The 11,755-nt window shown below is 49.0% G+C and overlaps 1 pseudogene; it reads left to right on the forward strand.

The window, feature by feature from the left end:
• Positions 1 to 194: 194 nt before the first annotated feature.
• Positions 195 to 6,897, forward strand: LOC148004184 (large ribosomal subunit protein eL8 pseudogene; annotated as a pseudogene).
• The last annotated feature ends 4,858 nt before the right edge of the window (positions 6,898 to 11,755 follow it).

An 11,755-nucleotide genomic window follows, 5' to 3' on the forward strand; every position in this document is an offset into this window, starting at 1 on the left:
CTAAACGCGAGATGGTGCTAAGTATGCTCTGGCTCTTGGGAACCAGATTTGGCTGACCTGTGACCTTGTTGCTGAAGGAGATGATGCTTTGGACCACATGAGTCTCTGTCCCGTTGTCTCAGGAGATGGACTCAGTGCCAGCACCTGACTCAGACACCAGAGAGAGGCCTATGAAGTGGCGTAGCACAAAGATAATGAACTATGCCAACCAGACTCTGATTCTTTCTGAATATGGTTTCCGGAAGTTGGGCGAGAACAAACAGGAAATAGCGGAGGTAGTGAAAGAGGTTGTGGAGGCCCTGCAGTGCAGCCTGATGGGAGATGGCACAGGTGGGGCACAGCAGTTGTTTTAGAAGCTGGGAAGGACAGGCTCTCTCCTCACAGAGAAGCTTATCTTAGAGGCTGCAGGTTTGCTGGGCAGGCTCTCCCTTTCCCTGCCCTTCATTACTTTCCTTCCCCAGCCCTCACCCTATTGTATCTCGGGACCATCAGTTCTTACTACAGGGTAAGATTTAGGCTGCAAGCCAAAGATACATGGCTGACATAAGCAGAAGAGGAGGAAAGGAAACAAGCATCCTCAGAGACTAGAAGGAGAACTTTGCTCTCTGATCATCTGCCTTCAGCACACAAAATGCACTTTACAGGGAACATGGCTGCTCTCAACTCTTGTTCACCCACTCCTACTTCAAGATCCTCCAGGTGAAGAGAATCACCTTAGGGAATACCATGTTCGGCTAAGCCTGGGTAAGATGTACCCCCAGGCCCATCATTGTTTCCAGGGGACCGTGTACATAGGCACCCGGGGCCAGAGAGGCAGATACTTCTGAAAGGCAGGGCCTGGGAGGAAAACTAGCAGAAATAGTAAGTTACTGGAGCCCAATGCCAAGCCACACTGTGCACACAAGGCAGAAGCCAGCCACAGCCCCCAGGTTCCTCACTCACTGTGGTCGCCCCAGGACTGGAGCAAGCCCTTAGAGACACTATTTACTAATCACCTCTGAGGGGGCAGCTGCTGGAATACATTAGGGTAACTCGATTGTAAGATTTTAATGACACAGCATTGAGACCTTGGCGGCCTGAGACCTGCAGTCGATCAATACGCGTTCCTTTCACTCAGGCCCAAGTGACTGAAAATCATTTTGCTCCCCAAGCTTTCAAAGGTCAGGAGTTGAATGCTTCAAGAAAAATCTTTCTCTATTACAGGGAAACCTCCTGCATTTAGTGGCCTGTCAATCAGCAGCTCACCCCCAGGAGGCCTGAAAAAGGAAGTGCAGGGAAAGAATACTGCCTGGCTTGTTCCTCCTGTTTTTCTTTTGACCAGGCTGCTTGTGCGGGTGCATATGTGCATGTGTGTGTACATGTGATAAGTGTATGTGTGCATATGTGCATGTGTATGCATGCCTCTCTGTGTATGTATGTTGTGCATGTGTATATTGTGTACCTGTATGTTGTATGCTCATGTGTGCATGTGTGAGTATATATGCATATGTTGTATGTGTGCATGTATGTACATGAACACGTGTTCATGTATGAGTGTGTATGCTTTATATACATGTATTTGTATGTGTGTTTAATATGTGTGAGCATGTACCGGGTGCATGTGTGTGTTTACATGTGTGTTTGTATGTGTGTATGTTATGTGCCTGCATGTATGTGTGCTTCTACGTGTGTATGTATATGCATCTGTATGCATGCCTATTTGTGTATGCATGTTTATATATTGTATGTTGTGTGTGTGCACTTGTTTCTGTATGTTGTATGTGTGTGCGTGTATGTATGTGTGTATATGTTGTATGTATGCTATATATGTATGTGTGTATCCTATGTTCATGAATGTGTGTGCATTCATGTGAGTGCACTGTGTGTATACATTTTTTAAAGTATCAGTGTGGCTGTGGGACTGTATGCCTGTGTGTACATGTATATGTGTATGTGTCTAGATGTGTATATGCATGTTTGTGTGTGTATACATGCTTGTGTGTATATGAGTGGACATGTATATGGTGTATATGTGCTTGTGTGCACATACATGCACATTTGTGAGTGTGTGTATGTGTGTGTACATGCCTCTGTATGGGCCTCTGTGTTCATGTGTGCATGTGTGTGTGAACCTGTGCGAGGATGTGTGTACCTATGCACATGTATGTTGTGCATGCCTGTGTGTTTGCTTGGGGGTGCATATGCACATACTTTTACGTGTATGTGTGTGTGAGTGGACATGCACGTGTATGTGTCCATGCCTGTGTGTATGCGTACATGTGTTGTATATGTGTGTACATGTGTGTGTTTATGTATGTATCTGTGCCTGTGTGTGGGTGTTCCTTTGTGCATGGGGATTATGGTAGGCCATGTGGGGTGTGTGGTGTGAAGGTGTTAGTGGGGGAAAGCTGGATAAATCTGGGCTATGGCTTGGTGGGTAAAGTGCTTGATATGTAGGTATGAGGTCAGAAATTGTATGGCGTGCACCTGTAGCCCCAACATTGGAGCAGAAGTTTGGGGAATACAGAGACAGGTCCTGGGGGCTTGCTGGTCTGCCAGTGTAGTCCAGACCATGAGCCATAATGTCAGCTGGAGAGCCTGTCTCTACGTCTCCTGAAGAATGATAGAAGACACCCACGCCGACCTCTGATTTCCACCTGTGCACACAGGTAAGCACTGGTATGCATGTGTTAGTGTGAGTGCGTGCACACACGCACACACACACACACACACACACACACACACACACACACACACGCGCGCGCGCGCAAAGAAAAAATTTTCGAAATAAAAGAAACTGTCTTCCTAGTTGTCGATTGGTGCTTGGTGGCCACTCCTCCCCTTAGGCCTCTGAAATGCATTCTCGCTCTGCCTCCAAACAGGCTGCTTCAGCTTATGTCACAGATTCAGAGGGAGGTAGGGAAGATTTGGGGTCACTGTAGGGCTGAGGGGCACCTCCTCAGGCCACCTCAAAGTCCCAGGCCTGCCTCCAAGAAATCCTTCTTCCACTTGGCTCTTTAAGCCCAGGGCAGGTGTCCAAAATGCAGATGAAGCTGCAGCACCTCAGAGCCCCAGCTTGGCAGGGACTCTGAAGCTATGTGTCCCCTTTACTAACTGGCCTAGGGCTTAAAGACATGCAAATATGAGGGACACTGTCTGTCAACTGGGGCCTAATCCCTTTGTTCCTACCTGCCAGCCAAGCAGGCTTTTCTAAACCAGTTTTGGCTGCCTGGGCAGCTGCGAGGTGCTAATGGAAGTGCTGGGCAACGGGGCTGGTTGCCTGGTAACCACAGGCGGCTCAGGGTCTCAGGTAGCAGATGGGCCCCTAGCGCTGCCCAAAAGCACTAGGGCCTCCTATGTCTTCAAGACTAAGGGTCTTAGTGCTGCCCAATAATTTAAGAAGCTCATGACTTTGAGAAGGGGTCCTCTCGAATCTGAACCCCTCTGTTCTCACCTCTGAAATCATCATCCTTACATACTGTCTCACTGACCAGGAGGCCCCAGCCAGTCCCACCTCTGACTCATCTCTGACTCAGCCTCATTAGCTCAGTGTTTTCTGGCTTATTCAGAATAAAAACAATTAAAAGACTCATCCTGGGTTTGGGGAGATGGCTCAGCTGGCAAAGTGTTCGTTATACTGGCCTAAGGATCTAAGTTCAGATTCCCCACATAAAAAGCCAAATGCAGTAACCCTAGCACTGGAGATGGAGATGGGTGGATTCCTGAAGCTCACAGGCCAGCCAGTTAGCTAGTTGTGAGTACCAGGTTCAGTGAGAGACCCTGTCTCAAGAAATAAGGTGGAGAGTGAGTGAGAAAGATAGCAAACCTCTGTCTCTGTCTCTGTTTCTGTCTCTGTCTCTGTCTCTGTCTCTGTTTCTGTCTGTCTGTCTGTCTCTCTCTCTCTCACACACACACACACACACACACACAAAACACACACACATTAGCACACACACGCACAGATATTTGCACTTGCCTATGTGTATGTGTATGTGTGTGCGCATACACAGGTTCATCTGCCAAAATAGTGAGCGAAAGGCATCGGAAAGAGGCTGATGTCTTCCTTTTTACAGAGAGCTCAGTTATACAGGGGACCCTGGGGAGGCAGCTTTAGGAGCTGTCCCTCACGCTGGGGTGGGCTCTTCAGTGATGTGGTTTCCTTTGAGTCCTCCATGATCATGAGTGACCCCTCTTCCACAGTCTCATAAATAACATAAACTCACTGGTTCAACATGCTGGCTATGACTGGGACCATTTCTTACGTCTGGCATCAGTGCACTGTGTGGAACAGACACATTTGTTGGTGTCCCCCCCAAGGAAGTGTGTGATCCCTTTCCCAGTTGTTCTCCCCTTAAATGGTATCTTGTATCTCAAACGTCACCTGCACCATGTCAACCAGACATTGCCCCACAGATGTGTGTTGATCAAGTAAGTGATTGAGCACCTCAGGAGTGCACCCATTCCATGCTTGCCACAGGTCATCTGGATCCAGGAAAGGAGAGGGGCCCACCACACATCTGGCACACCTTCAGTAAAGAACCCATAAGTCTCAGGAGCAGGCCAGTTCTTTTGGGTCTTGACTCAAGCTAGCAGGAGCAGAGGCAGAGAAAGGAGAAGAGGGCTTTTGTAATTACAAGTCTGTCTTTCTGTCTCTATGTCCAAATCTTTCCTTAGTGAGCTCTCTAGGGATAGGTTAGCCAAATGATCGTATTTCTCTTTCATATAAACAGGCAAACTGAGGCAGCTTGCAGAAGCAGAGAGATCAAAGTGAGCTTGGCACCTCTAGTCTTTCAGAGGCTTCTGTGGCTCTACACTGTCACCACTGGCCTGCTCTGGTGTGTCTGATGCCTTGGAGGGTCTCAGACCTCCAGTCATATTCTAGGCCAAGTTGTAGTTCACCAAATTCTGCAGAAAATGAAATTTGCAGAATGCCACGGCTTTGACTGCTTCTAACTGAAGCAGGAGATGCCAGAGGGGATATTAACTATCTGTGGGACATATTGATCTCCTGGTCCCACACTAGTTAAGAAACAATTAGAGGTCAATACACAGCACAAAATGAAACTTGAGGTTGTCAGAGAGCCCATTTGGAAATATTCCCTGCCCTATACCTCTACTTTATATCAAGGGAAATCATTCAGGGTACAGGGCCAACATTGGAGCAGGAGGATCTTACAAGTTCCTCACGTTGCCAGTTAGCATGGCAGAGAGAGCACTGACCAGAGAGACATGGCCCTGTACTGCTCTGCCAGCTTCCTGTGGAGCCTGAGCAGGTCAGGTCTCCTTTTTGGGGTGGGACTTTTCCTCGTCTGAAAAGGTCAAGGTGGCGACCTGACTTTAGAAGATGCCACCCACCAGAATCTCAGAGGATTCATGAAATGCCGTCCTTAAAGCTGCCAAGTCTCAGAGGACAGATGAGGTCTTTGCTGCCCCTTCCAAGAGGGGCATAGGGGCTGCATTCATGTCTATGTCCTTGTGCTTCCCCATGCATTGAGTATGGAGGCCAGAGGTCCATATCAGACATTTTCTTTATCACTTGCCTCATCTCTTGAGAAGTCTCCGGCTGAACCTAGAACCCACTGCTTCAGGTAGACTGGCTGGCCATCTAGCCTGCAGGGTCCACTGGCTCCTCCTGGCTCCTCCCTGTGCCAGGACTGGGGTTACAGACACATACCATCATCCTGGCTTTTTCATGTGTGTGATGACGATTCAAATTCAGGTCTGTATGCTTGCACAAAAGTCAGGCTCCTCCCTGAGCCATCTCCTGGCTCCTTCCCCCTCATTCCCCTCTCAGTGTCCAGTGCTGCCCTTCACCCAAGGCTTGGCTATGTTCAGGCAGTTGTCAGCCAAGCCTTGGCTGAAGTGTCCACTGACAACAGAGAATGGTACTCTATCTAGAGCAGCTAGCTCTTCCTTGGTATCTTCAGAGGATGGGTTCCAGGAATCCAAATCTGCAGATCCACCGGGCCCCTGTATAAGAGGGCTTAGCATCTGTAGATCACCATGTACATACACACTCGCGTACAGGTTCCTTTTAGCACTCATGCAATTTAAGAGCTGTGTAAATAGGTGTTAGTGTTTAGAGAATAGCGATTTTTTTTTTCAAGTTTTCCTGGCTGCTATGCAGGATGTTGAAAGGAAAGCAAGCCCCTGGGGAAATAATGTCACACTATGTCATCTTGACCACTGCTGTGAAGAAGCAGAAGGCCAAAAAGGTGGTGAGTTCTTTGACAGAACGTCTAAGAACTCCCACATTGGATAGGACATTTAGCCTAAAGAGACCTCACCTGTGTCGTCACCAAACGGCCTGCCTCACCAGGCTACGGTGGCAAAAGCCTTCCTCATAAGTGGCTCAAATACCTTCTGTGATCAACCAGTTCACTCAGGCCTGGACTAGCAAATACTCAGCTGATTAAACTCACCCACAAGTGCAGGCCAGAGTTCAGGTGGGAGAAAAAACAAAGGGTGCTGACCAGCGCCGAGAAGAAAGCTACTGCAAAGGGGACATCTCCACCAACAGAAGACCTGTCCTTCCAGCAGGGATCAATGTGGTCACTACTTTGCTGGAGAACAAGAAGGCTCAGCTGGCAGTGATTGCCTGTGATGATGACCCCATCAAGCTTGTGGTTTTCCCACCTGCCTTGTGTTATCAGATGGGATTCCCCTATTGCATCATTAAGGAGAAGGCTGGGCTGGACTCCTATCCACGGGAAGATATACATGACCATTGCCTCCATGCACATTAACCTGGAAGACAAAGGCTTAAGCTGGTGGAAGCTATCAGGACTGATTACAGGGACAGACATGAAGAGACCCGCCTGCCACTGGGGAGGAAATGTCCTAGTTCCAAATTCTGTGACTCACATTGCCGAGCTGGAAAAGGCAGAGGTCAAAGACCTCACCGCTAAACTGGGTTAAACCCACATGGCTAAGCTTCCTGTACATAAATACAATTTTAAAATTGCCCTTCAAAATAGTCTATCTGTACTGAGTATGGAACAACTTCTTGTCTGAATACTTTTGACCTGTGCTTAGTTGGACCTGAGGACGGACCAACCCTGGATATGGAGGTTCAGCTGTCCTTACAGTTTAGTGGGGGAGGCTGGGACAGCAAAAGCGATGGCAAATGCTGAAAGGGCGTCGGAGACAGTGGCCCATAGAAACTCGGCAGTGCTTGGAGAAGGGATGGAGAGGGATGTGCTGAGCATCAAACACTTCAGGGCATCCTCCACTGGGAAGGGCGATGGGTTCCTGCACTCCGCGGCTCAGTGTCTTTGACCATCGTCTTCCTACCATGCAGCATGTAGCGGGCTGGCATCTAGACAAAACTGGTGTGGCTAAGCTTGCGCCGATCTCCCTGCCTTGGGGTGGACCTACAAATTAAAAGCCTAGGAGAGGCACACATAGGAAGTTTGCTAAGGAGGGGCCATGGTTCCCAGCCCTGTTTTCAGATGTGGGCTTCTACATCTCCCTCCTACTTGGAACTGAGTATACTGTGGAGTCTAGTCCTGCCAAGGCCTGTGTTGAGCTTCCACAAAGCCGCCGACCTCTACCCAGCACCCCCATTTCTTGCTTCCTTTTAGTTCTGGGATGTCATATACCTCCCCTCCCCACCCCAGGAGACCTACGTAGGGGAACACAGCTCTGTTTTTTCCTACTGACTGACTAGACTCCATCTCCCTTAGTCAGGGTTTCGATTGGGCAATGAAACACCATGGCCAAAAAGCAAGTTGGGGAAGAAAGGGTTTGACTGGCTTACATTCCCATATCTCTGTTGATTATAGAAGGAAGTCAGGACCAGAACTGAAACAGGGCAGGAACCTGGAGGCAGGATCTGGCACAGAAGTCATCCAAGTGTACCGCTCACTGGCTTGCTTCCCCTGGATTGCTTAGCCTGCTTTCCTATAGACCCAGGACCATAGCCCAGGGATGGTGTCACCCACAATGGGCTGCCCCTATCCCCCATCAATCACTAATTAAGAAACTGCCTTACAGGTTGGCTTATAGTAACCCTGGCTATTCTGGAACTGGCCCTGTAGATCAGGCTGGCCTCAAACTCAGAGATCCGCTTGCCTCTGTGGAGGCATTCTGTTAACTGAGGTTCTCTCTCAGATGACCTTGGCCTGTGTCAGGTTGACACAAAGCTGTAGGCACATCATCCTTGGCCCGCTGCTCCTGAGTAGCTGAGGCCTGGAGCTGGCAGCTTGGGCAGGTCTCAGAGAGTGCATCTGGGGACACATGTTCCCTCGTCCCAGCCCTAGGCAGGACAGATGGACACAGACAAATGCTCTCCAGTGCGATGGGAATGGAAGGCCTAGGAAAACCAGGAGACACCTTTGTCCTGTAGCCCCTGCCCGCCATGAACAGTTCCCAGGCCCGCATTCTAATCCCTAGTCTGTCTGTCTATCTCCCTGCCTGTCTGTCTGTCTTTAGATGGGGCCTCAGGTTTCCCTGCGGACTGGCCTTGAGGTCTTTATATAGCTGAGGGTGCCCTGAATTCCTGATCCTCTGCAGCTACATCTTGAGTACTGGAATTACAGCAGGAGCCCCATGCTGCTTATGCTGGCAACAGGACAGGGCTGTGTGCTGGGTGAGTTCTTTGTCTATGAACTACATCCCCAGCTCCATGACCTTTGCTTTTCCAATTTGCAGCAGGCACCCTGTGACCAGGGCCTACTCCATCTTCTGTTAATGTGGCAATAGCTTTCAGAATGTCGCCTCTGTTTCCATCAGACCTGCTCACTCAACCACAACCCCTGGGGCCGAGAGCCACTCACTCACATCATGAGTGTCAGCCTTGGGCAGTGTGTAATTCACCCACAACTGGCTCCGAAGCTCCCTAGAAGTGGTGACCATCTCTTGACTCTCAAAACACTAAAAAGAAGAGGAAAATTAATGGCGCCCTTAAAGGATGATTTTGTGGCATTTTGGATAATATCACCATTAAAAGCTGAGGAAGGGTCTGGGGGGATGGTTCAGAGGATAAAGTGCTTGCTATACAAGCCTGAGGCCTGAAACTCTGACCTGCAGAACTTACACAAAACCAAATGTAGTACCAAGAACTGTGATTCCAATACTGTTCTAGGAAGAAGGCAGAGACAGAGAGTTCCCAGTAAGGGAACAGGCTCACCTGGCAAACGGAGTAGCAAACAAGAGACCCTACCTCAAACAAGGGGAAAGAAAGACTAAGACTTGAGGTTGCCCTCCGACCTCTGTGTGCAGGCTATGGCATGTGCGTGTTTGTACCTATACACACTATACACATACTACACACACACACACATACACACATACACACACATATATACACACATATACAAACACACACATATACACACATACACACACACACACACACACACACACACGGGGGTGGGGTGGGGTGGGGAAGGGTACTTCTTAGTATTCCTGGTATCTAAAAGTAGCCTGACTTACTGCTACATTCATTCATTCATTCATTCATTCATTCATTCATGCAACCATTCATTCAGCTAGTAAACATTTCTTATGCATTTTTCCATCCAGTTATCAATGCAGTAATAACTAAAACAGGTACAAGCAAGTCATCAAGCAACCCAGCCAAGTAAAACATTTCTTGAAATTCTCTTGTCTTAATTAAAACTGCACGTGCCCGTGCTTTCTGGTCAGTAACATACCAGCAATCATTAAGTATGTATAACATTTTGCACAAACTCGGCTTGGGAGGATGCCCTGTGGCCAGGCTGCATCCTGCTTGGGTCTCATCAACTGACCTTCGTGTGCAGAAGGTGTCCATTCTCCAGCACACTTTCCCTCCATCCTTCCTGGGAAGAAGCTTCATGACTCCAGGGGCTTACCCTCCCCAGAGGACCAGAGGATGCTCCTGATGTCTGTGAAGGTGACCAGTTTGTTCTTTTTTGCCTGAGTGGGTCGGCACAGGACGTGTGCTCCAGCTCTGACTACTGGACAGAAAAATGGAGGATGCTCATGAGAGGGCCACGGAGAGTGGCGTTCCTTCCCTCTAGCCTACTAGAAAGAAACCTCCAGCTGTTTGCAGCTCTCCCGAGAAGCCATCAGACTTGGACAAGGAAAAGGGAGGAGACGACCAAAAGACTGACCAAAAGACTGAGCTGAGCCCGGAGAAAGTTGAGCAGGAGTTTATCAGTTATCAGAGTCCACGTAATATTGAAGCCATAATCTAAAGTCCAGGGGTATTGCCCCTTGTCACGAGTGCCCTAATGACTAAGAAGGCCTGTGGGTGAAAGGTCAAGGCTTTTAGCCTTCTATAATCTGCAGCTGGGCCCCTCCCTTCCTCCTCGAGTTTTGGTGGATTTTACGGACCCTCTTCATGCTGTTCCTTCAGACGGAACTCACAACACACTCCCTGTCAGCGTTTCCTCGCCTGCTGCTTGCCGCACCTGTACCTTAGGGCATCTCTGAAAGAGAAGGGAAGCTGGGGCTGGCTTGAGTGGGAGACCTTGAGGGATATGGAGGAGAGACGGGGGCAGGAGAGTAGACTTGGAGACAGACAAACCTAAGATGAGAGGATGGTCTAATGGTATTGGGAAAGGAGAGACTAAAATGGCACGGGGGTGGGGTAGGGGGTGGGGGGTGGGGAACAAGAGCAAGGGGAGCGAGCAAGAAAGGGAAGGTTGGAAAAGAGGATACAGCCCTGAGGGGAGAAGAAAGATGCAGGGGGAGGGGCGGAGGGCGGGAGAGCCAGGGAGAGCCAGGGAGAGGGGCGAGGGGCGGTGGAGCACAGAGATGGGCCAATAGTGCTGCGAGCTAGCAGAGCTAGCGGAGCTGGCTTCCGCTGGGAGCAATTTCGTCAATAGCACTTTTACCACTCAAGTGCCTCTCATCACAGCTGGTGCCAGGTGGGCTGGGAACGACAATAAAAAAAAAATAAGAGAAAAAAGACCAACAAAAACCAGTTTTGTTTTGAAAAAATCATCCAGGTTATTCGAAGATTCTTTATGCGCACATACCCTTTGAGACCCCGATGGGAGAGGTCAGGGTAGGTTGTAGGCAGTCAGCCCTGGTCTGGGGACCAGGAATAGCCACCATATATATAGGATCCTGGGTCTCTGCTGGATCAGGCCTGTCTGTCACACGGCCTAAGGAGACAAGATTACAATGGAACAGTGGATCTAAGAAGGAGGAAAGAATGTCAAAAGTCTTCAGATCACAAGAAATCATCTTTTTATTGGGTCCCCCAAAAATCATGGGAAGAGAAGTTGGGGAACTGTACTGTAGGGAGGCCTGGGGTTCCAGAAGGCACCTGTACCAGAAGGTACAGGAGAAAGAGAGCATGATCAGTCATTGCTCTGTCGCCATTTATTTGGGCTTCTGTTTTCTGGGCTTCATCCTAGGCTTTTGCCAGTTTTCTTTGAATGTTATATATAATAAATTAATAAAAGGTGCAGGATCAGGGGTGGGGATGGGCTCCCATTTTACAGATGAAAAGGCTGAGGCCCCAGAAATCTCTTAGCGGGATAGTAGCAGAGTCAGGATGTGTACTCCATTTTTAAGGCTGTCCTGGCAATCCAAGTTGCTTACATCTATTTAAGGAGAGCACGTGGTTGGATACTGGGGCTGGTGGAGTTGGGGTGATCGTGATCGCCAGCCTTCAGGATCTTCCTGCTTCTACCTCATTCTCCTCTCCTGTCATAGGAGAGTCACCACGGTGCATTTATTGACTCTAAACATCTGAGAGGGGGTTATTTCCCCCCTTGTCTTTTTCTTGCTTTTAAAAACCAAGCACCTCTCCAGCGCAGTTTGCCGAGCGAATATAAAT

Source organism: Rattus norvegicus, chromosome 8 (genome assembly GCF_021556685.1).
Source record: "Rattus norvegicus strain SHRSP/BbbUtx chromosome 8, alternate assembly SHRSP_T2T, whole genome shotgun sequence".
In the NCBI taxonomy this organism is placed as follows: Eukaryota; Metazoa; Chordata; class Mammalia; order Rodentia; family Muridae; genus Rattus; species Rattus norvegicus.